This window comes from Wyeomyia smithii, chromosome 2 (assembly GCF_029784165.1).
Source record: "Wyeomyia smithii strain HCP4-BCI-WySm-NY-G18 chromosome 2, ASM2978416v1, whole genome shotgun sequence".
Taxonomy (NCBI): Eukaryota; Metazoa; Arthropoda; class Insecta; order Diptera; family Culicidae; genus Wyeomyia; species Wyeomyia smithii.
In genome coordinates this window covers 192232596-192257951 of record NC_073695.1, presented here as the reverse complement: position 1 = coordinate 192257951, position 25356 = coordinate 192232596, and the positions used below count along the sequence as shown (strand labels likewise).

General features: G+C 36.6%; 1 protein-coding gene and 1 non-coding gene across 2 annotated transcripts in view; one reads left to right on the top strand and one right to left on the bottom strand.

The window, feature by feature from the left end:
* The window catches only part of LOC129725526 (matrix metalloproteinase-2), a 712775-nt gene that overhangs the window by 627618 nt on the left and 59801 nt on the right, over positions 1–25356 (bottom strand). The gene's annotated exons all lie outside the window — the stretch shown is intronic.
* Trnar-ucg (transfer RNA arginine (anticodon UCG)) lies at positions 17174–17246 on the top strand. Its single transcript has one exon. It is a non-coding gene; the product is annotated as a tRNA-Arg (tRNA).

Sequence of the window (25356 nt, the reverse complement as noted above, 5' to 3'; positions counted from 1 at the left end):
ATAATAAATAAATAACATGTGGACTTGTACAACGTAGATATCAGAATATTTTTATCACTACGATAACAATGAAATAGACCCATCACGGCCAACGACTGTCACTGTAACGGATCGTAGCTGCGTATTGGGTGACGCTAAGAGAATGTTGTAAGAGAAATGTTTTTCGACGAAAATCATTTCTAAATAAACAATCAATTTTAATTTACAAAAAAAAATCATGAAGTTCGGTGAAAAGTCCATGATGAAGGAATGATAGATAATTTTTTATTGAACGTTAAGTATTCGAAAAATTTTCAATTCCCATATTTTTTAAAATAATTGTATCCTTATGATTTTAGAAGTTTTGGATAGACGTTTCCAATCAAAAAGTTCACAACTGTTACCTTCCTACATGCATTATTTCGAGTTCAAATTGAGTAAATTAGAAAATTAAAACAATTTTTTTATTATTACGAAAAAGAGTTGAATTTTCCTTGAAATCCATTTTTCGTTGAAAATGAAACTGTTTAATAAAAAGTTCAGGATGGAGAAATGTAAGACGATTTTTAACTTTTTCAACTTTTTTTTTAAATAAGTAAAAAATTTACCTAAAGAGATTTATTTAATTTCAACTTTCAAAAGATCGATCAAATACTCAATCGGACTACGGGAATTGGTGCCTCAAAGCGATCAGAGTTGCACTTTTACGACTGATGGAAGCATTGCGGGGGAGTAGTAGTTCATGAAATGTTCGAAATCACAATTGGTTGCCAAAACATTCAGAAATGCATGAAACTTCAACATCAGGTGAAATACAAAAACAACGCTCGACTCATTTTTTTATTTTCTACTTCAGTTAAAAACCGCTAGCTCTTAGAATACTGATAATGTCACACAATCACAACTACCAAGCTTCTAACGGCTGTCTGATTAAAGATCCCTCCACTCATTGCCCCTGATAGGACATTAAACAATGCACGTGGCGAACACTCGCTTAGTGGCGTACGTCACTTGTTTAAACCTTCTGAACTCATGGCCTATCGCCATAACCGAAGCGTACGCAATTTATTATGATTTTTATTAATAGCTCATAACTGTAATCAAAAACAGGAAATTGATCAATTGATGTCATTAAATTAAGCCGACATGTGGAAATGGTAGCGGAATCTCTCGTGGACGTGTGCTATGTTTTCGGGTATGAAACCTGAACCATGCTAATGTTTGTCCTCTGCTAGAGCTCAACAGTACTGCATGTATTTTTTGGAAGAGACAATTCTGTTTTGATGGCATGCAAACGGGAGGGAAATTGTTCATGTGGATTGCAGGGAACCCACGGTAATTTGGTTTGAAACCGTACGGGGTTATTGGTACACAGTTCCGGTGCTAATTTGACGTGGACGATATGTTTTCCAATCCGATGTGCCTAATTGAGTTGTGCGAAATTAATTGGCTGCTTGTGCGAAAGAGGACTATGATCATGAGTAAGAGTAATCAGTTCTAATACGTTCAATGGAGGCTATTTTCATTTGTTCGAAAACAAAAACAAATCAACACAACATAGCAGTGAGTTATGTGGTCACTGGGTTGATACACTAGTTCTAAATATACTGCGAGAAGACTGACAAAGCCGAAGTGTGTAAAAATTATCACGTTCAGCTCATCTGTACTTTAAAAATAACTCTGTAGACGACTGTAAGCATCTTTAAGCAACTAAAAGCGCTCCAATTAGCATCCATTGGGATGGGCTAGTGGTACTGTCGTCGTACAGTCAATCCGAACGCCATGATCCACGATCGCGATTCCGACTGTGGTTCTGTTTTAGGTTGCAATAACATCTCCTGCTTTACACTGCTCAGTGGTACTGCAGTTTCAAGCCATTGCATACACTAACTACCACCCCACCGAACAAGCGTTTCTGAAACTGGATCCCAATCTGTCGGGACTAGTTCGATTAGTTTCGGTGGGATAAATTTTTGGTTTAGCTATTCGAATACATGCCGGAACAAAACACCACGCTGCTCCATCTGTTCCATTCTCGTCCTATATAATTGCAAATTGTTTCCATCATTCCGGTTAGGCTGGCCATTAGCCGATATATGCACCCTGTCACCGGCTTGTAGGATCCTAAAAACATGTAACTGCTACTTTTCAATATGCAGTTACATAAACTAATTTATAAAACTAATGAGAATGAACCCGAATTAGCCAGCATGCAATATGCCACAATCCTTTACACGACTCATTCGAATATGTACTCGATACGCAGCACAGTAGCATAGGCGGAAAGCATTTCCATTAGCAATCCATTTGGGCTTTGTTCGCATTGTGTACAAATCCGTGAGGTGAGGACAGCGGCAAAAATATAGTTATGTGCTGGAGTTTAATTCCGATAGGCTCACAGTAAAGCGTACCAGTACAAGTCATACCAGTTCTCGCGTTTGATGTTCGCAATCCTGAGAGATTCCAACAACTTGGAGTTGGTTGTTGACTGCTCGAGTGTCAAGTTGCGTGTTTTGTAAGAAGAGCTGGGTATCGAACCGAGCTCCAGCCGGCTCCAATATCGAAGCACACATCATCGCACCGATCCAGCTGCGAAGGTTAACTGGAACTGATCGGAGCAGCAAGCAACAAAGTTAGAAAAAATGAATGTTTCTTTTTAACCGATTCAAACGATGAAATCAACCAACCGCAAAGCATACAGGGCCTCCACAATCATGGGTCAGCTACAACTATGGGTCACTTTTACGCAAATACGTCTATTCTCACGAAACAGAATAATTTTTATTGGCAGTGGTATTTTTTTAACTCACTTGTAACCTACGATTAAAATGATTCAAAGTTGAAAATGTCACTAGAAACTATAATTCTGCTTGGTGCAATAAGTGAAGTGACCCATAATTGTAGTAATGTTACATTTTGCGGTGCACAATTGTGGGTCAGTCCATATTTTGGCAATTTTTATTACTTTTACATGATAATACATCAAGACTGAATAAAATAAGTTGTTATCAAGCTTTTACAACCATAAAATTACGCGTTATGTATTTTGACGATTTTATAGACTAAATGATTTTGAATGCCAAAAGTGACCCATAATTGTGTCTTTTGCTTGTAAGTAATATTTTTCTTCTCAACCGATTTACACGCATCAACTGCAGTGAAACTAATTGTTGATCGAAAGTACACATCAGAACACAGAGATAGATAGTTAAACATTCGTAGTTGATAATTTTCTCGATTTTATATTCATTTTTGAACATTCAGACAACACGTTGACTGACCCATAATTGTAGAGGGACTGTACATTGTTTTTGTTTGTTTTCTAGATAACTAAATCTTTAGACAAGACTTGTTTCTATTCTTGAAAGTCTTTCTAAACTAGAACTACTTGATGTCTAATGCATCAGTGGCGAACCGGCGTTCGGCTAAAAATCTCCTCAATAAAGGAATACGAAAAGACAAACTCAGCAATTTGATATGCCACACATAGGTAAGTAATTTTGCGTAAAAATATATACATTCTTAAATTATATGCACAGACTGCATAATAATATAACAACAGTTCGAGTTCATCTAAATTGTAATTGTTTGAGATTTTAATGGATGTTTCACATTTTACCCGCGTTCCGTGAATTTTGTAAAAAAAAAAATTCTTATTTGTGATCAGATTGATTAATATTTGAGCGTGCGATCATAATTCTTAACATTTAGGGGATTATGGGCATAATGAGCACACGGGGCGAAATAGACACCCCTCTTTTATGCGAAACTACACATTTTTTAATACAATATGGTATGTGGAACCCATCCGTAGTCACTACAGTATCTCTTTATGTAGAACAAAAGTGGTTTGTCTGTTTAAAATATGGAAAAATATTGAAAAAATCAACTTGGTTCCCGGATGTTGGAAAAATTATTATTATTGCGCATTACAAAATAAGCTTCTACGGTCGTTTAAATGGCTCAAACAAGTATGTAGACACATCAACATGAGGTATGGGTTGTACCTCAAATTTCACCATCATTAAAGTTTTGATTTTAAGCTATAATTAGTGTTAAAATCTCAAGTTAACTTAAACTAATTCGATAGGGGCGAAATGGTCACCTTTAGGTGGGGTGAAATGAGCACACCTTGTCACATAAACTTACCTGAAATTCATCTCAGTAGACTTGTGAGTTTGTCTGTTTCCATAGTCAGTGTTTGTTTACAGTGTTGGTGCGAACATATATCAGAAAATCTTTGAGACCGAATCGGTCAGAAAAAGGGACTGCAGGCAGAATTGGCCACCATAAGGCGCGACGGGACATTCACGAAACAAACCGCCAAGTATCACGGCATCCCGCGACAAACGTTGGCCCATTAGTTACAGTTTCAAGATATGTTCTATAAGAATGCTCATTATACCCCGTGGCTGCTCATTATGCCCCACACATCGACTGATTGCTAGTTTTTGATACATGAATCAAATTTGTGTTTTTCACCACTATACGATAAGGATCACAATAGTAAATTTGTTTTCTGAAGATGGTCGAAACAAAGAACAAGTAGACCGAAACGTCAACAAATTTGTTTGAATAGTAAGGAAAACCCACCGAAAGTCAATTAAAACTCGACAAAATAAGCCACACGGTGATCAGAACCCGAAAATATGAAATTGAATTATTGAAAAACTGGATTTTTGAACACATTTGCGCAAAACGCTCCCCTCTCTACGGAATTGGAAAGGAAAGGGGTGCTCGATGGGTTTTTTTGTACCCAACATGTTCTGCAGCTATCATGTACAGAAAACGAAATATGGTTATCTCATCTCAGTTATGCGTAAAAAAAATCTAAAATAATTGTAACCTGTACAACGAATGTGTGTCGGACATAACACATTTGATGCTCTAGCGTATTTTAAATGGCTATGTATATATCAGGCTGAATATGGATATGGATTTTCATCGTTTTTGAGTTAAATATCAGATTGCATCTATCTCTTGCTTTACTATCGATGAAGAATACAAAAAAACATGTTTTATTCGAAAAAGTAAAAAAGGGCGGTCAATCGGTCCCATCTTAAAAATAATCGCATATCAGTTTTTGTTTTTCTTGAGTATCTAATCCCATCTAATGTTTTTCTTGAGTATGGCCATATTTTTGTCTTCAATCCATATAATAAATATTTTGTGATGTCCATAGTTTGACACCCATCCATCTTCTGGAAGGGTGGGGTTTCCTACAAATTTCTATGTTGGTTTGATACTCCTCCGTACTCTGGAAGGGGAGGCAGGTCTCCCATACAAGCTTAACAGATATTTCAACCAGGTTTTCCGGAAAACAGCCTACAATGATCGGGTCGATGCACAAGAGCCAAAACTCGACTCCAGACGCCATTTTTGAATTTGAGATGGAAACTTCTGGTTTCTAAAATGGGTATTTCCGGAATCGTAATGGTGCACTGAAGCCACAAGTCGACCTCAGACAACATTTTGATTTCTAAGATGGCGACTTCCGGTGTCTGGAAAACAGCCGAAAACGACCAAATAACACCAAATATGGGTGTTTCTTAAACCAGAATGACGCTCAGGGGCCAGAAACTGTCTCCAAATGCCATTCTGACATCCAATGTGGCGACTTCCGGTTTCGGAAAAACCGCCGAAAAAGACCGAATATTACTTAATATGGATATTTCCGTAATCGAGATGATGCATAGAAGCCAAGCATTGACCCTTGACCAGTGCAGTAAAATTTCCAGTCACTCATTTGAAAATGATAAATATAAACGAATCGATAAAACCCAGCAACCTTCCATTCAACGTGGTGTTTACTCGTAGAAGCCAGATTTGACAAGCCAAATTATTTCATTCGTGACTCAGCAACATATCTTCACCTGTTCACTCATTTGAGTGACCACATATTCTTTCGAGACATCGCACAATCTCAGCAACAAGGCAGTTACTTGTACCTATATTGAAACAAGCAGCATTTCATTTGAGTAAGTCGTTTGTGTTTCAATTGATTTTCGCGAGTGGAATACGCTGGACTCAATTCATTCAAGAATGGACCTATAGTGACAAACGAAGTTCAGATAAAACTAATATCGTTCATTTTCTGCCCTATGCAACGTAAACTGCACCGGTTTTGTATCGGTTTGTGTTGTTTTGATTTTGAGATGTTCGACGTTTCTCATTTCTTCGCGCATAGCGAGAGGGAACAAAACTTTGCCGCAGTGAAAAAAGGAGTGAGTTAAAATAACACTCGAGGTTTCAGTTTAGGTACTCGTGGTATCAATAATTGTTTATTGTTTATTGTTTATTTGTGATTAAATTCATCTGACACTAAGTCCTAATGAATTGAAAACCTTAACTAAATTACAGCAAAGTCGAACTAATTAGCCTATTTTTGAATCGATGGATAGGTTCGTGAAATAAAAATAAGTCTTCAACTAGTGAAAAGGCACGAATGCACGCGGCGACTGGTTCATTATAATCACAAGTAACGAATCGTTGCGCAACGTTCTCTGCGGTGCTCGCAAATCATGCAGCGAAAGCAGCCAAGGTGAGTCGATTTCTCCGTTGAGAAACTTTCCAATAAGAATCGCTTGCTGAATTGATCGTCATCGTTGCAGCGTATCTAAACCCAGGAGTAGACATCGGTCAGGATACGAAGGAAGTTCCGATGGATTGCGCCATGGTAAATCTTCTAGGGCCAGTCTGAGGAAACGTTACTGTATGCGCTCGATTCTTATACTCCATGAGGTTTGATGTGGACACCATACTACAGCAGCAGTTTCCAAAAGAGGACGAACTAGAGCACAATATAGTGCCTTAAAACAGTGGGGATCGGAAAAATCCTTAGCTATTTTCGAGATAAATCCTAGTAGACGACTCGCTTTGGATATAACCGCTGAGCGATGAAGGTTAAACGTCAATTTCGTATCTAGCAGGATGCCAAGGTCGTAATTGAACTAGTATCGTAGTGAGTCTGACATCAGAAATATATAGAATAAATGTATGCAGGTATTGATGCTGTACGCTGGTATGCTGTTCATTTGATATTAATTTATTTTCGCCGATTGTGCTTTGTTCACAATCAACGTACTTAGGCTGACAACATTGCATTCATTCCTGGTCTCGATAGTGATTTATTGTTTATAATATTACGCGACGCACCATAGTTACTCATTCGCAAATGAATACGTGCAGCTATTCAAAGAAAAACGAACTGCAGTTACTCAAATGAAATGTTTACCAATATGAGACGATTAGGAACTGTTTCATTTGAAACAGAGTGATTATGCTGTTTATTTTCATTGTACACTTTCGATTGAGTATGAAATTTTACCGCACTGCCCTTGACACTGTTTAGAATTCAAAGGTGACCACTTTCAGTTTCTGGAAAACAACAAAATTACTGAAAACTTCCCAATATCGGTATTTCCGGAATCAGATTGATGCCAGAGAAAACAGCTGGAAATGATCGAATACCACTGAATATGGATATTTTCAGATTAGAGGTGATTGAGAGATGACTCGTTCGTATGACACTAGTTATGTTCAAATAAGTCGTGTAATCAATGGGATAATAGACTTTCGTTGTTTTAACAATATAATACATAACTGTTGCTCAAGTTCGATTATAATCAAATGAAATGAGAACGTATAGGGCAGCCAAACTTTGAAACCACGTGATCAATCATAATTCATCAGTTAACCTTCAACTAGCCTGTTCATCTGATATCAATATTGCTCAAATCGGTTGTGTTGTTTCTGAGATAATGAAGTTTCGTGGTTTTCACATTTCGATACATTACAGACGAAGTTACAGTCCGATCACAGTAGAATTCAATAGGGTATTATGAGGCAGCTAGACCTTTCATTCTACACTAATTTTGCGAAAATCGGGTCAGTCATCTCTGAGAAAAGTGATTGAGTTCAAGCAGTCTTCGGAATATGTTCCATTTCATTGCTGGGTTTCACATTTTTAAACATAACAGGCAAAGTAATAGTCCGATTGCAATACAAATCAATAGGATCTTATGGGGCAACTAGACCTTCCATTTGACACTGATTTTATGAAAATCGGTCCAGCCATCTCTGAGAAACATGACTGAGATTAAACAGTCTTCAGAACACGTTTCTTTTCATAATTTTTGAACCTCAATTTCAATCTTTATAGAATTCAAAAGTTAAAAGTTTTTCAGGTAGCTCATTCATTTAAAGCAAATTTCGTTCAAAACGGTTGTGTAGATTCTGAGATAATGATGATTCATGATTTTTACATTTTAATACAAAACCTCTAAACTAAAAACCCGATTGCAATAAAATGGAATTGGCTCTTATGGTACAACAAGACCTTTCATTTGCAATTATTTCCATGGAAATCAGTCCAGCCATCTCTGAGAAAAGTGAGTGAGAATAAAAAGTTGCACAAACACACACATACAGAAAATGCTCAGCTCGTCGAGCCGAGCCGAATGATACATGCCATTCGGCCCTATGGAGCACGTTTATACTTTAAGTTTTGCCAGTGATTGCTATATCTCTCTAGGTGAAAGGTAAAAATAAGGAAGAGACTGATAAGTGATTATTTAGGCCATCGAATAGCACAATAATCGCATACCAGTCTCACTATTAACTGCTCTGTGTAGGAGAAATCATATTTTTCTCAAGTATTTTGGATATAGGCAAATGTTTATGACCGCAGACAGCTTCTATGTTGCTTGGAGAATGGCGGAGACGTCCAACAAATACTTAAGGTCGTCGTTGAAAAAGCAAAATCTAAGGTTGTAGTCTTGGATATGCTGCTTGACAATTTCCTTTCTTACGTCTTCAGTGTTTCGCAATACGTGCTGAATAAAATTATTCCGCATTAGTTCGTGCATTCAGCAGATGGGAGAAGTGGCAGATATTGAGAAAGGGAAGTGTCCCATTTCATTACAACAGTGATTTGATGGAAAACGACGGCGATGAAAAGAGATACAACCTGTGTTTAGCTAAGCAATTAAAAACGTTTTTTTCTGAGTTCTGACACTTTCAACTTGAATAATCACTTGAAGTGAGCAGGTCATCTACAGGAAATTAACACCTTACAGTAAAAAGCATTGCTCAAGGCTAATATCTCTCGTTTGACGAAACCAATAACCTTTCTGGAAGGAACTTTCTGAAAAAGTTGCAGTTCAGTGTCTACTTAAAATTAACTTGCATTCATTAACTATCTAATGACTTTTTTGAAGTAAAAAGCTTAAAAACCACTTACCACTTGAGGACTTCCAGTTTGTCAAACAAAATTGTTCGAAAATGAGCTATCGGCTTGCGAAAAATATGAGCGTGGGTGATAATTTACATCCTTGTATATACCCTTTTCATAAAAACTATAAACTGTCAGAAAAAAAACAGTGACATCAACACCAAAATATTATTATAAATTAAATATGGCAAAACACCACTTTTCAAAAATTTAAAAAAAAAAAACAAAAAAAACCAAACTCATGTCAGCTAAACGTTGTTAACTATTTTAAAAAAGAAATTCAAGAATAATATAGGGTAATCGCTCCATTATTCTCCTCAACAGCTAGGTGCACCTATATTCCTCTTATTTCTCTAATTTGTCCAATTTACCGTCAAATTTCTACAAATTTTGAAAGTAAATCTATTTGCTTCTCGATTTCGTCAAGTGGTTGAAAGATTTGGTTGAAGATATGGTAAAATTAACGATGAATTGATCAAAAAGGTGTGATGAGATAAATATAGGTACAGAGATGAATATTGGAGCGGTTACCTATGTTTACTTCTTGTTTCACTGTAAAAATCATTAACAAAACAAACTGTCAAATTTGTATGCAACAAATGCCTTATTACTTTTTTGGATTTTCCAAAACCTGTGATAGTTTGGCATTTAAAATCATGAACAAAATCTGATCTTTCACTATTTTCATAATCATGATAAAATTAGTAGAGTGATAAATTCAACTCAAAGTTTCATGGATTTTATTTGATGTTTCATAAACCATAACGAGATTCCAAAAATCAGGTCGAATTTCATGAGTGGACTGCTAGATTTCTTGAATTATATTTTTGGTTTTGATAAATCATGATTTCATGGCTTCATAAATCATTGCGAGATTTAATAAATCACAATTTCATGAGTCGCTTGCTAGGTTGCACGTCTATAAAACACTCATGTTTTCATGACCAATAACTCATGGTGTCAGCAAAACAGTAGCGCGCATTTTCATAACATGAAAATACTTCCGAATAATAACATCATGAGTAATTTTCGAGATCTTATTTCTGCTCGTGTACTTATATCATTATAAATTTCAAAAATACTTGAACATCATTTTTTCGATTCTCCAAACGATATTTTGAAGTAGAATACTTCTCTCAGGAAGTTCGGCTACATAAGGATGTGAAATGAATATCTAAAACCGAAAAAAGTGAAAAATATGTCCAATTTCAAATGCTAATAAATCGGTTAATATTCGATGGATTTCCTTCGTTCTTGCAGCAATAGATTGGAAAATCTTCTAAGATTCTTCCCAAAAGAAGATAATTGTAATTTTATTATTCACACTATTGTACTATTGAAAATAGTCAAGCCTTGTCAAAACGAAAAATTCGACCTCTGATTGGTCGTTATATGATTGCTTCCCAAGCACGGTCGACAGAATCATATACCTTGCAATAGAAAACATGCTATTTGGCCTATATAAGAGCCTATTTCAGCCGAAGCCGCTCATAATAGTTCTAGACAGCGACAACAGCATTCGTCCTCCCTTAGCAGCAGCACTAGCAGAAAGCGGCCACAGCTGTGACGTAGCAATGGATAGCGCACTAGTTGCAGCGGATTCCAGCAAAGATAGCAGCTGGGCCAGCTGATGCAGGGACAGTGGATACCTATGGCAGCGTATAACGGTCACAACTGTGGCATGGCTATGGATAGCGCACTAGTTGCAGCGGATCTCAGCATCGATAGCGGCTGATGCAGTGAGGCACTTTAGTGAAATACAGTCTCTATGCGATAGTGGGCATTAGTATATACATTCAATGAAAAGTTGACTCATTTTGACAACAGCCTTTTGAGCCGTCTAGTTTTGAGTGTTAAATCAGTTTTTCACTGTTTATTTTATCACAAGAAATATTTTATTCACACTGTCAGTGATAACGCAAATAAAAACTTGATTGAAGAGTTAATATTTTCTCATGAGTTAATTCACATTTTTAAATTTATAAAAGTTATAAATTTTACTTTATCTCCGTGTCTCAGAACGTACTGAATTATCTTTTCGTTCAGTCATGAGCTCGACATCCAAAAAAATTTCATCTCAAAATTTAAAAATTGTCAAACCCCAACCATAACAAGCAACTTACTATATTATTGAAAATGGTCAATCCTTGTTGAAGCGCGACATTCGATTGATCTGATTTGTCAACGTTTATTTACTAGAAAAAATGACTGACACGCAAGCAGCCGGGTTAACATTCTTGTAAAAGTATTCTACTTCAACCTTGCGGTCGTGGCTTTGCACACAACTCTCCTGTTATTTTACTCTTAGTTTCTTTTGGGAAATAAATAGCGGTTGAAAAAAAAAGAGAGCACGAGAAAAAGAAAATAAGGGAGATAGAAAAAAAAAGAAAGATAGAGAGAGAAATGATCCAAAATGTAAAATATCTTATGTTTAAAAATTCTGATTTAAATATTCTAACATTCAAGCAAATGATAGAAAAAACTCGCTCAGTATGATTTTTAAAGAGCTTTGGAGCTTGCATTTGCACTTGTATACACCAAAATCGGATAATGCGTTTTGTAAGAATGGTGGGATTTTTTTTTTTTTCATTGTTCGATTTCGATACACCACACAGATATACAACATATTCACACCTACACACGTACATACACACATAAAAACATACACATATATACGGCCAGTGTTCATTTAGTTGAACTGAGTCGATTGGTATACAACACTTCGCCCTCAACAGATTCATTTGGTATTTAAAGTTAAATATCCTATGTAAAAAAATACTCATCGATCAATATCTCGAAATCTAAGCCATTAATCAAAAATCCACTCGGTAGCATTCTGGGAGAGCACAGCAGCTTTCATTTGCATATAACATCATCAAAATCGGATATTGCGTTCTATAAGAAAGGTGCGTTAGTATTTTGCGGCACATACATACAGACAACACACATACACACACAGATACACACATATACACACATACACACGAACAGACATTACTCAGTTCGTCGAGCTGAGTGGAATGGTATATACGGTTCGGCCCTTCGGACCTTGGATCTATTTTGCGTTTTTCGACCGATTTTATAACCTTTGTTTAGTATAACAAAGGTAAAAGTGTAAGGAAATAAAATCAATAGAAATGTTATAAATTAAATAATTCATCAAAAAGCTCAGTTTTTTCATAACATTTTTTGGTATCACTCGTACTCAAACACCTGACCCGTGAAAGCACATTTAAGAAAATTATCGCGAATCGCGATAATTTGCAGGAATGTGCTCTGACGGCTCCGGTGTTTGGTCGAGTAATACTCTCTTAGACAAAGTTTTAGTACTACTTGAGGACTTCCAGTTTGTCAAACAAAATTGTTCGAAAATGTGCTATCGGCTTGCGAAAAATATGAGCGTGAGTGAAAATTTACATCCTTGTATATACCCTTTCTAGAAAAACTATAAACTGTAAGAAAAAAACAGTGACAACAACACCAAAATATTATTATAAATTAAATATCGCAAAACACCACTTTTTAAAAATTGAAAAAAAAAAACAAAAAATACAAAATTCATGTCAGCTAAACGTTGATAACTATTTTAAAAAAGGAATTCAAGAATAATATAGGGTAATTGCTCCATTATTCTCCTCAACGGCTAGGTGCACCTATATTCCTCTTATTTCTCTAATTTGTCCAATTTACCGTCAAATTTTTACAAATTTTGAAAGTAAATCTGTTTGCTTCTCAATTTCGTCAAGTGGTTGAAAGATTTACGTTGAAGATATGGTAAAATTGACGATAAATTGATCAAAAAGGCGTGATGAGATGAATACAGGTACAGAGATGAATATTGGAGCGATTACCTATGTTTTACTTCTTGTTTCACTGTAAAAATCATTAATAAAACTGACTGTCAAATTTGTATGCAACAAATGCCTTATTATTTCGTTGGATATGAAGTTTCTAATAGCTTTGGGCTTCACCCTCATCTGCAAACCTGTGATAGTTCGGCATTGAAAATCATGAACGAAATCTGAACTTTCACTATTTTCATAATCATGAATAAAATTATTATAGTGATAAATTCAACTCAAAGTTTCATAGATTTTATTTGATGTTTCATGAAATATTCTCATGGTTTCATAAACCATATCGAGATTCCAAAAATCAGATCGAATTTCATGAGTGGACTGCTAGGTTCCACGAATTACATTTTTGGTTTGGATAAGTCATGATTTCATGGCTTCATAAATCATTGCGAGATTTAATAAATCCCAATTTCATGAGTCGATTGCTAGTTTGCATGTCCATAAAACACTCATGTTTTCATGACCAATAACTCATGGTGTGAGCAAAACAGTAGCGCGCATTTTCATAACATGAAAATACATCCGAATAATAACATCATGAGTCATTTTCGAGATTTTATTTCTACTCATGCACTTATATCATAATAAATTTTAAAAAATACTTGAAAATCATTTTTTCGATTCACAAAACGACTTTTTTTTGTGATTTGCATACATAACATGATTATTCAGAATATTGAATCATAGTTGCAAAATTATACCCGTTACGGGTCTTGTTCGTTTTTCAAGGGTTCGATTATGCGAGGAAATAGTTTGGTCTGGAATTGTTTTTCAATTTCGTATTTTGTTTACATTTTAGAAATTTACCTTTTTGTCGATTCTATCTAGGAACGAATTTCTTTCTGATTTCGTATTTTGTGCCATAAGATGCGTGGTGAACTCATTCATAAGATAAAGATTCATTATGATTGATTTTTGCCTTTCTCCTAGAAAGGTATAGCAATCACTTGCAAAACCGAAAATATAAAAGTGCTCCAAAGGGCCGAATGGCATATATCACTCGACTCAGCTTGACGAGCTGAGCATTTTCTGTATGTGTGTGTGTATGTGTGTGTGTGGATGTGCAGATTTTTATTCTCACTCACTTTTCTCAGAGATGGCTGGTCCGATTTTCATGAAATTAATTGCAAATGAAAGGTCTTGTTGGCCCATAAGACCCTATTCAATTTCATTGTAGTCGAATTTTTAGTTTCGAGGTTATGTATCAAATAGTAAAAATCATAAAACATTATTATCTCGAAAAATACACAACCGATTTGAACAAAATTGGTCTCAAAAGAACGGGCCACCTGAAAAACCCTGGCTGAACCGATTTTCATAAAATCAGTGTCAAATGGAAGGTCTAGTTACCCCATAAGACCCTATTGATTTGTTTTGCAATCGGACTATTAGTTTGCCTGTTATAATTAAAAATGTGAAATCCGGCTATGCAAAGGAACATATTCCGAAGACTACTTGGACTCACTCACTTTTCTCAGAGATGGCTAACCCGATTTCCACAAAATTAGTGTCAAATGAATGGTCTAGCGGCCTCAGAAGACCCTATTGAATTTTACTGTAATCGAACTGTAACTTCATCTGTAATGTACCGACTTGTGAAAATCACGAAACTTCATTATCTCAGAAACTACACAACCGATTTGATCAATATTGATATCAGATGAGCGGGCTAGTTAAGGGTTAACTGATGAATTATGATTGAACACGTGGGTTCAAAGTTTGGCTGCCCTATACGTTCCCATTTCATTTGATTGTAATCGAACTTAAGCAACTGTTATGTATTAAATTGTTAACAATACAAGGAAAGTCTATTATCGCAAAGAGTACATGACTTATTTGAACATTACTAGTGTCATACGAACAAGTCATCTCTCAAACTCACAAATAACAAACTTCATAACAATTTGATATGTGGCTCAAAAGTTATGGAAAGAAAAGAAATTCAAAGACTATTTAAAACTATACCTGCTTTGATCGATATATGTGGCCTTAACATAATTTAAGTGTGGTATCGTACTATTTGAACGTTTCAAATTCATTGATTCCCTGCGATGTGTTTAAAGTCTGCAAATGCTTAACCAATCGGCCATAGGATATGATCAAAGTCAAATAACAACTCGTTTTAAATGATTGGTTTTAATCGAAATGACAACATCCTCGACTGTTGGCTTGTGTACATCGCTTTAACTCTAAATATATTTATATTGAGTGGTATTCGGTCATTTTCAGCAGATTTTCTGGCATAAATCGGACACCGGAAATACCCATATTGGGGGTGTTTAGTTATTTAGGTTGTTTTCCAAAAATTAAAGTGGTCGTCTTTAAGTTCAAAATGGTGTCCAGGGTCAATGTTTGGTTTCTATGCATCATCACTTTTACGGAAATATCCATATTGAGTATTATTCGGTCATTTCCCACTGTTGCCTAGAAGTTGCCATTTAGCAATTCAAAATGGTGCCTGAGGACAATTGTTAGCTCCTTGCATCATTCTGGTTCCAGAGATACTCATCTTGGATAGTATTTTAGGCTGTTTTTCACAAACCGGTAGCCGCCATCTTGTATTTCAAAATGGTATTTAGGGGGGTCACTTTGGACTGTTTTTCAGAAGCAGAAAGTCGTCATTTTGGACTTTAAAATTGCCTGTGAAAGCAATTTCTGTCATCTGGGCGTAATTCTGGTTCCGACATTCATATTGAATGGTATTTGGTCATTTCCGGCTGTTTGCCAGACACCGGAAGTCACCATCGTGAAATTCAAGACTGTGTCTGTGATCAATTTTTAGCTTCTAAAAACATTCACCTGCCAATATGGTTCCATTTAGTTGATTAGTTCGCGAGATGTGCAGAAATTTGTGAAGAAACATGTACTTCCAGACGAGGGAGGGGCGTCGAACCATTATGAACAAATTTGTTACCTCTAAAAACATTCACATACCAAATTTGGTTGTATTTTCTTGATTGGTTCTTGAACTGTGCGAAATTTGTGTTTCATTTTTATGGGACCCCTCCCTTATAGGAGAGGGATTTGGGTGTCAAACCATTATGTACATATTTGTTACCACTAAAAACGTTTACCTGCCAACTTTTGTTCCATTTGGTTGATTAGTTCTCGAGATGTGCACAAATTTGTGTTTCATCTAACTATTATGGACATATTAGTTACCCCTTAAAACTTCCACATGCCAAATTCGGTTTCATTTGCTTGGTTTGTTCTTGAGTTGTGCAGAAATTTATGTTTCATTTGTATGGGACCTCTCCCTTCCAGAAGAGGGAGGGGTCTCAAACTATCATAGGAACCTTTATCGGCACCAAAAACCCCTACATACAAATTTTCACGTCGATCGGTTCGGTAGTTTACGAGCCTATATGGATCAGACAGACAGACAGACCGGACTGCTTTTTTATATGTTTAGATTACAACATCAATATTTCAGAACCTAAAGAGTGAATATGCATTTATTGGATTGAGGTGTGTATGTAAATCTGTTTTTACAAATAAAAAATTGAATGAGAAAGGCTGGGTCTGACCGCTAGGTGGATTAATTTAGGTTTTTTATTTTGTCGTTTATCGCACGGGTTGTTTCTGATTGAGGCTTAGCCACTTCCTCTAATCTGCAGTTCTAATAAGACCGCTACACTGAGAAAGTCATCAAGAAGGTGCATTTGGAAGAGTATAAAGATGTTTCAGTGGCTTTATGTTCCCGTTATGATTAATCTGAAACTTGTTTTTGAACCTGTGAACCGGTTGAATAAACGGTTCGATTATTCGGAGAAATTATAACCTGTAATATCAACGCTTTAAACAGAATACTATCATGTATCCGAAAGCTTCCAATCTCATAGCGCAAAATATATTTCAATTCAGCACAAATAGGTCACTTCACAGTACTGATTAAGATTCATTAAGATCAATTGAAATCTCTACACAAACTGTTGCGTAAACCGTGTTTCGCAGCTCCTTTTCTAAACTATACATCGCACGTACCGGTTGTCAGATAACACACACGCTTACGCGTGATAACAGGTCTGTTATCAGACTGAGAAAAATTCTATTCAGCATTCCTTCAAGAGCACCGGTCAGCACGACGGACACCGCACTCAACATCGGCCGTGTGGCCTAATGGAGAAGGCGTCGGACTTCGGATCCGAAGATTGCAGGTTCGAGTCCTGCCACGGTCGGCTGATGTAAACACTTTTTTTTTATCACTGACAAAATAAACCACCCACTAAATTGTTTGTAAACACGGAGGACGGATTGCTTGATGTTTATGATTTGTGAAAAGAACAACGAATTGATGTTGAGATAAATTTAAACAACATCGTTAACGGCAGTGGTTTTGTTTGTTTATTTTTGGTTTGTCCCCTGATCGTTGGCGTTTCGATGTCTCTCACGACAAGCGTTTGTTTTCGGTAGGAATCTGTAAACACATGTACATCTTTTGTTTCGTTTACTTAAGTTTACTTTAAAAGCAATCAAAACTGCCAACAAGATTAGTTCTAATGTATACGGTTTGATCGCCCATAGTGGGTTATAATATTAAAATAATATATATCTGTTGCAACTTTGTGCACCATTCACCCTCATCTCTCAGCTCTGGTAAGTGCAAAGACCGCAGTGACGACGACTGCACAGTAATTTCCGGTGTTACAGAGAAGGGCACCGAAAAAGCAGAAATAAATAATATCCATTCTCGACTCGTTTTTTTTTTTGTCATTCTCTCGTTTATCAAACCGGCACATTTTATTTGTTCCATTCTTCCTCTACAACTACAGCCAGATAGACTTTGTCCAGCAAAATGACTAAGGGATTCTGTTTTATCGCCCTGTTGCATATCATTATCATCATACTGTTTTGTGGTAGAAGGAACTACAAGATGCATTCTGTATCGTCATCATGAGCGAAGTTGAATGCGCGAGTATGCATTTTCAATTTGCTGCGACCGTTGCGGTCATCATGACGAAATTGGTCTCACTAGACTCACGATCTCCAGTCGACAATTTATAATTTGTGAGGGCCAGAAACGTACCTGAAAAAGAGGCAAAAAAACAAATGGGTTGTAATCAGTTGGTCTAATGATTGTAGATGTGAGAAATGTTTTATTCGTTTTACTTTATGAGCAAGAATATAGTTGAAAATTATTCAAAGTCAAAACGCCAGACCCCGAAAAGCAGTTAGCGTCCCAAATTGCTTACTTGAGTACTAATTTTAAACGCATTAACATTGGTCGTAATCACCAGAGCTCAAAAGCGTCCCGTGAAACTCTAACCCGAGGGTAGGAGCTGACGGATTTTTCAGAGTCTGCAAACATATGGACGAAATCAGATTGTTTAAAGAATGAGACGAGAGAAAACAGTCAAGAAACATCAACTTACAGACTGTAGGGTTAACTATTCTGCATAGAAACGTTTGCTGTAGAAGAGCTTCACAGTTCAAATTTGCCCCATTCCACTCAGCAGAAATGAAACCCAGTGAACCGAAATTCGACCCTTCGCTTTGAGAAAATAATAACTTACGTTTCATTCTGCACAGCATTCCAGTAGCGTCTATAGTCGATAATTTAGCTGTCAAATTACAGCAACATCCGCGACCGCGGGAAGTGAAAACTTTAATTACCGGTGTATTATAGTTTGTTATCATACTCCACGACGCAATTCCATAATTTAAGTGCCAAGACGGCATGAAATAACTTCATAAATCACTAATACGCAGAGGTGCTAAACAGTGTAGACTCCCTAAGGTTTGAGGTGCTAAGAAAACTAACAGGGTGATCACAAAAAAGTGACTTAGTTTAAAGTTGATCAATACAAGAAATAATCCCCAAACGATGCATTTATTCTTCAACAAAAATTTAAATTTTGGTCATGATATAACTAAACCCGTGAGAGATATGATTTGTTGGTAACTTCAGCTAAGCAAGCTCACCCTGTACCCGGTGTACCTCTAAATACCGAAAGTCCTCTCGGGTTGCCACATATTTCAGTTCGTTCGACTGCCTGCATGCGTGTAAACGGAGGCAGAAAAATGACTTCTCATGCCACCGTGCGCCGAGTACAAGACCTTTTAACACGCGAAGTCCCAGGGAAGAAGTAGATCCGACGTGAACCTATTTATGATACCTCTATGCGACGTATGGTATGGTCTTTTTTCTGTTTTCCTTTTGTCAACCAAATGCCAGACACCGGCATCGCCTGTAGAGCAGTGTCATTTGTTTGTTTCTTTTCTACTAAAGGCATTTCTGCGGGTTTATGTTACACGTGCACACACCACAAGTCAACCTTTCCTTCTGTAAGGTGCTAACTGGGGGAATGCCCGCTCCGTTGATACCACCGTTGCAGCTGATGGCTGACAGCGATAATAAGATCCTAGATTTGAAAATACGATTTATTTACAGATGTAAGCGTAAGGGTCGGAGTGGAAATTTTTGTTGAATTTTATAAAATTGGGTGAATTCAACCGCATAAATTTTGAAATGCGTGTAAAAAAATTTTCGCTTGTATAAAGGTTTTAAATTATTTCTGCTGAATACTTTCGATGAAGGCTCTATAGCAATTTTGTTCCACCTGCTAATCAAGATGAAAATCAGCAAAAAATTAAAAGTGAACTCATTCGACACTCCAATGATGTAATGTAAATTCCTAAATTCGCGTCTGACAAGAATCTATTTTACTCTTTTCGAAGCTAAAAACAATATTCAGATTGTTCTACGCAACCACTTGTCGCAAATTATGCAACATTTCTACCTTGAACAAAAATTAATCAATTAGGAAACTTGCTCGACATTGCATAAAATATATTTACGCGTCGACGTAACGGCACAGGCTTTATTTGGACAACAACGGTCAGGTTGTTTGTGGGACTACGTTAATGGGTCCCCCATTGGAATGTCGGCGCCGCCAACGCAACGCACAGCGAACACTTTAGAATCAGAACGCCAGAACAGGTGGCCATTAACGGTTGTTTGTTGTTCTCGTAGTCCGTTATGTCACATCAAGAATTCACATATTAACCTACTTCTAGAAGTGTTACGACATTAGTTTACGCAAATATTCATTTAAATAGAACCAAAAATAGCTTCGTTAGATATTCTTAAAATTCTTATTCTTAAAAAAATACTTTGGATGACATGCAAATCAACGTGAAAGAAACACGGAGGACCTCCGAACAATACGCTGCTGATGATGGAACGGAAATCAATCATTCCATGTGGGTGTTTACCGCACAAATCAGAGGTTTTTTTTCTGGAAAAGAGTTACAACGTCTGCTGCATAGGTGACTATCCGAAAGCCAAGGGGTGGTCCCATAAATTATCGACAACTGTCAAAACATATTGTTGCTTTCAACTACTCTCCTCAGGAATACAGCATATTCTAAGGAGGGGAAGTCTGCACTCATTCAACCTAAGTAGAGGTAAACGAAGACAATAATCAGAATGATGCACGACCGTGGGGCATGTAGTACTCACTCATTCAGCTTGTTGTTAGGATGTTGTATACAACAAAAAAAACGAAATGATGATATTTACGCGGTGACGTGGTGCATGCATCGTTTTCCTACACAGTGCCCGCGGATCCCACTTAATTTTTCTTTCCCTAATCTTGCTTTATGCTCAATAATAATCTGCATTTGTATGAGCGATGCTGCCGCCGCCTCCTTCACTGGAGCAGACGGCATATGACGACTCACGTGTGGCTTAGATTTCGGGCCGCAATTCGGGCAGGGAAACGGCCGGCGCTTCGTGGCGGATGTCTGGCTGCTCACAGACAGACAGGAGATGATTGCATGAATTATGGGCTTCTCGCCGTGGCGACAGTCTTGCTTCAGCGATATAGAGAGGTTAGAAAGGAAGAATAAGAAAAAAACAACAACAACAATATCCATTGAAATGTCCGGAAAGATGTCAACGTCATCCGGATTCGGTTTGCTGATTGCAGATTGGAAATTATAGCTGCTTTGAACTGTCGACGACTTTGAGGCGGACCAAGGTTCTTAATAAGTGGACATGGTCGATGTGACCTATAATTTGTAAGGAAAAAGATTTTTTTAGATACGATAGATGCTGTTCTGGTCCTTTGTTTCTCAGTTGTTTGTTATTTGTTACCTATTGATATTGATACTGTGATCAGACATATTAGCTTCAGAATTCTAAGAAAACTTGAGAAAAACGAACTTTTTGAAGTCTATCCATCTATCAAGGAATCCTTATATAATACCTTATAAAAATCTAGTAACGAACTACGATAAAAACTTAAGTGATATTAAAAATGAGACAAACGGAGAGTACGGTACTACTCTTGGGATTAGGGGTGGCGTACAATAGCATTGGACCCAAAGCGAGCAGTAACGTCTCGTCAGTTATAATTTCTGTTTGTGCTTTGTAAATATTCAGAAACTGTATTGTATCTGTAATATATTCTGGATTCTTAGAAAATTTAATCAAAAAATTCTTAGGATTTATGCGACATGTGATATACTTAAAAGTGTTAAAGAAATATTCAATTCTTCACAAATCTTAGTGAAGTTCCAGTTTCATATCATGCATACTCGCCATCTCAAAATCTTGTATTATGCGATCAAATCTTGACGTTCGTAGAACGCCATGATCATATCGTGCAATCTATGAACATTTCAAGAATTAAAATCTTGATAATGCTGATAGCATTATAAGCAAAAATTGGTAGGATGTTCTGGTTTGAACGCTCTGTTTCAAGTTTTGAGATATTTTTAAATTTTATGGATGCTTTTCAACTGTAACGCTTGAATTAGGAAGGGGAGGGGGTGTTTTTTAGCTTTCCAGTCTATTTGGAGCAACTGGACAATGTTTCGCTTCAACTATTCGACGTTCCGATGATTGTTTCATCTTTTTCAAGGTTTCTGGAATATTTCGTTTAGCCCGACATAATAATTGCATATTGTGTTTTACTTACAGAGGATAATATAATTTGTTGCCGTTCGTTGTCATCAGTATATATAATTTTGAAATGAAATAGAAAAAGTAGAAGTCTGGCCTTAACTTTTAAGAGGGTCTACTCGTCAGTTAGCTTAAGCCTTGGCACGATCCCAGTCAGGTAGAATGTGCTTTATAAAACCAAATACCTTTACAGGATTAACAGACCAAATATCACTCGGTTACAAGCAGCCCTAGCTAGGATATTTGATTCTGTTCATGTATAATGCACCACTGCTGCTTAGCAAATGTTCCCAGGTTTTTCGCTTTCCATATTACAAAAGCTACAAGTGTCATCCTGATTTCGACCAATGTTCTTCAAATGATACTTACTCGGGCAGTACCCAGTTATTAGTCCTGTGTAAGTACAAAGAACCCACTTGTTAAGCTCTAGGAGCTTTTTAGTAATTTTTTCGTTTGGCGTTATAACCTATTTCGAATGGTTACATCCTCTGACAGCTCTCCAGTTGGCTGTCACCCGTTGTTCTAGTATTTAAGTTCAATTTTTATAGTGCAATTTGAGATACCGTAAAAAGGGTTTTGGACCAACAAGTTGCGAGTTAGAGCCTTGTTTGGCCAGTTCGTCGTTTAATGCCGTCTTTGCCACAGTGCCCTGTAACCCAGAAAAATTGACAGAGTTCATACGACACAGCCTTCACAGTGAGAGAACAAAAACACACTTGTGATTAAATCAATTATTAAAAATTTCAAAAATATGAAAGCACCAGGTGACGATGGAATCTTTATTATATTAATCAAACATCTCCCTGAGAGCACAATAAAATTTTTAGTGAAAATTTTCAATTGCTGCTTCAAAATTGCATATTTTCCCAAATTATGGAAAAATGCAAAAATTAATCCAATTTTGAAGCCGGATAAGAATCCAGCTGAAGTTTCAAGTTATCGATCAATCAGTTTGCTTTCTTCAATAAGTAAACTGTTTGAGAGAATTATTCTTAACCGAATGATGTCACACATCAACGAAAATTCAATTTTTGCAAATGAACAGTTTGGATTTCGCCATGGGCATTCCACTACTCATCAATTGCTCAGAGTTACTAATATGATACGAGCTAACAAATCTGAAGGTTATTCCACTGGAGCTGCTCTTTTAGACATAGAAAAAGCATTCGACAGTGTTTGGCATAAAGGTTTGATTGCGAAATTGCAAACTTTGAATTTTCCAATTTTCCTAATCAAAATTTTAAAAAATTATCTTACTGATCGAACTCTGCAGGTTGTCTATCAGAATTCAAAATCTGAAAGATGTCCTGTCAGAGCAGGTGTACCTCAAGGTTCAGTGGGTCCAGTCCTGTACAACATATTCATTTCAGATCTTCTTGATTTGCCTCCAGGATGCACAAAGTCATTGTTCTGAGATGACACAAGCATTTCCGTAAAAGGAAAATGTCTTCGTGTCATATGCAGTCGATGCAGAAAAGTTTCGATATTTTTTCTTCCTACTTGCAAATATGGAAAATCTCTCCCAATGCTTCCAAAACTCAAATGATAATTTTTCCGCATAGGCCTAGGGCTTCTTTCCTCAAGCCAAACAATAATTACGTTGTCAAGATGAATGGGATTATTTTAAGTTGGTCTGACAAGGTTAAGTACTTGGGACTAATTTACGATAAAAAACTTATTTTCAAAGAGCACATTGAGAGTATACAAGCCAAGTGCATTGATGCACGAGATTTTTATATCCTCTCATTAATAGGAATTCTAAACTTTGTTTAAAGAACAAACTTTTGATTTACAAACAAATTTTTAGACCAGCAATGCTTTATGCTGTACCGATCTGGTCAAGTTGCTGTTCAACAAGGAAGAAAACCCTCCAAAGGGTTCAGAATAAAATTCTGAGAATGATTTTGAAGCGTCCTCCTTGGTTTGGTACACTCGAATTACATAGACTTAGTGGTGTTGAAACATTAGAAGCTATGTCAAATAAAATTATTAACAATTTTCGACAAAAATCGTTGCAATCCTCAATTGCTACGATAAGTTCTCTTTATAGCCAATAAGTTTGCATTTAAGTTAGTTGTAAGTTTACTTTCCTTTCTTGACAAGTAGGTTTAAATCCCTACGAATGATAAGTCCTAATTGCGAAAGCAAACAAATCCTAACAATTAAAATTACAAATTACTAACAGTGTTGAGAAGTCACCATTTGTGATTGGACACACATACTCATTATTTACTAATATTTATCATATATACTTAAGCTACTAACAAATCCCCCTATTGAAAAAAACAAAAACACACTTCCAGACAATTTTTGACGTACATTTGTGAGCACATATACTTCCCTTGTTTACATAGTTGACGTAAGAGCCAAAATGACCAAAATGCACTTTTTCGTTGATTCAGCTTCCTTTCCCTAAAATACATACACTACAAACAAAAAGAAAACCATTTTGTTCTGAAACTTTTGAGAAATATTGGTAAAACGTTCTGGCGTAACTGCCAATTGGTTGCAAAAACTGGCGTCACTATATACAAGGTGCAATTGTTTTATGTTAAGTCGTTTTATTCGACTGTCTAACTACTGTCTGTTTGTCTAAGCTAAGTCGTTTAATTCGACTAATATTCCATGGAAAGGGGTAAAGAGGAAAGTGCGATTGAATAATTGTATTGTATATTAATAGTTTTACAAAACACTCACCCTCAGGAAGGTGTAAAGTCACCGTGTCCTTTCCCCCCTACTAGTGAATATTTGCATCAGATGAAATAATTTAAACGTGTGTGTATAATACGGTGGGTGAACTTAATCGATTTGCCAGAACGATTTTAAGGTTCTATTTGGGGCCCCAAACAATCCGAGTAATCCATACCCGGCAGATTTAGCATTGTCTGGGGCCAAACCAAATAAAAACTTTGTCCTGGCTCTGTGCTGTCAAGTTTGCATTTTTCCATGTAACGATTACCCACCTTAGCGTAAATGTAAGTCTTTATGCATGTGTTTCTGTGTGTGTTTGTATGTGTGTTTGTGCGTGTTTGTCTAATTGAAACTGCCGATGGACAATAACTGACGTTTGACCGAAACACGATTGATAAAACTGAATCAACTGCGAGGCAGAGTAGGAAGTAGTCAAGTTTTTACGCCAAGCTATGCGAACAATCTGCGTGAAAAATACATGTTTATTCGCATAAACTGGCGTAGCGGTTTTTCTGGATCAATTACCACGGGCCGACTCGTATAATCCATTAGGCCTCTTTTCAAGCATCAATCTTCATAAAATTGACAGACTATTTTGTTAAAATTGTATCTCAATATAATGATTTGGGTTAAAATAACAAAAACGTATTTTTCTCTCAATGATGGTGTTGGTTGTTAGGTCAACTATG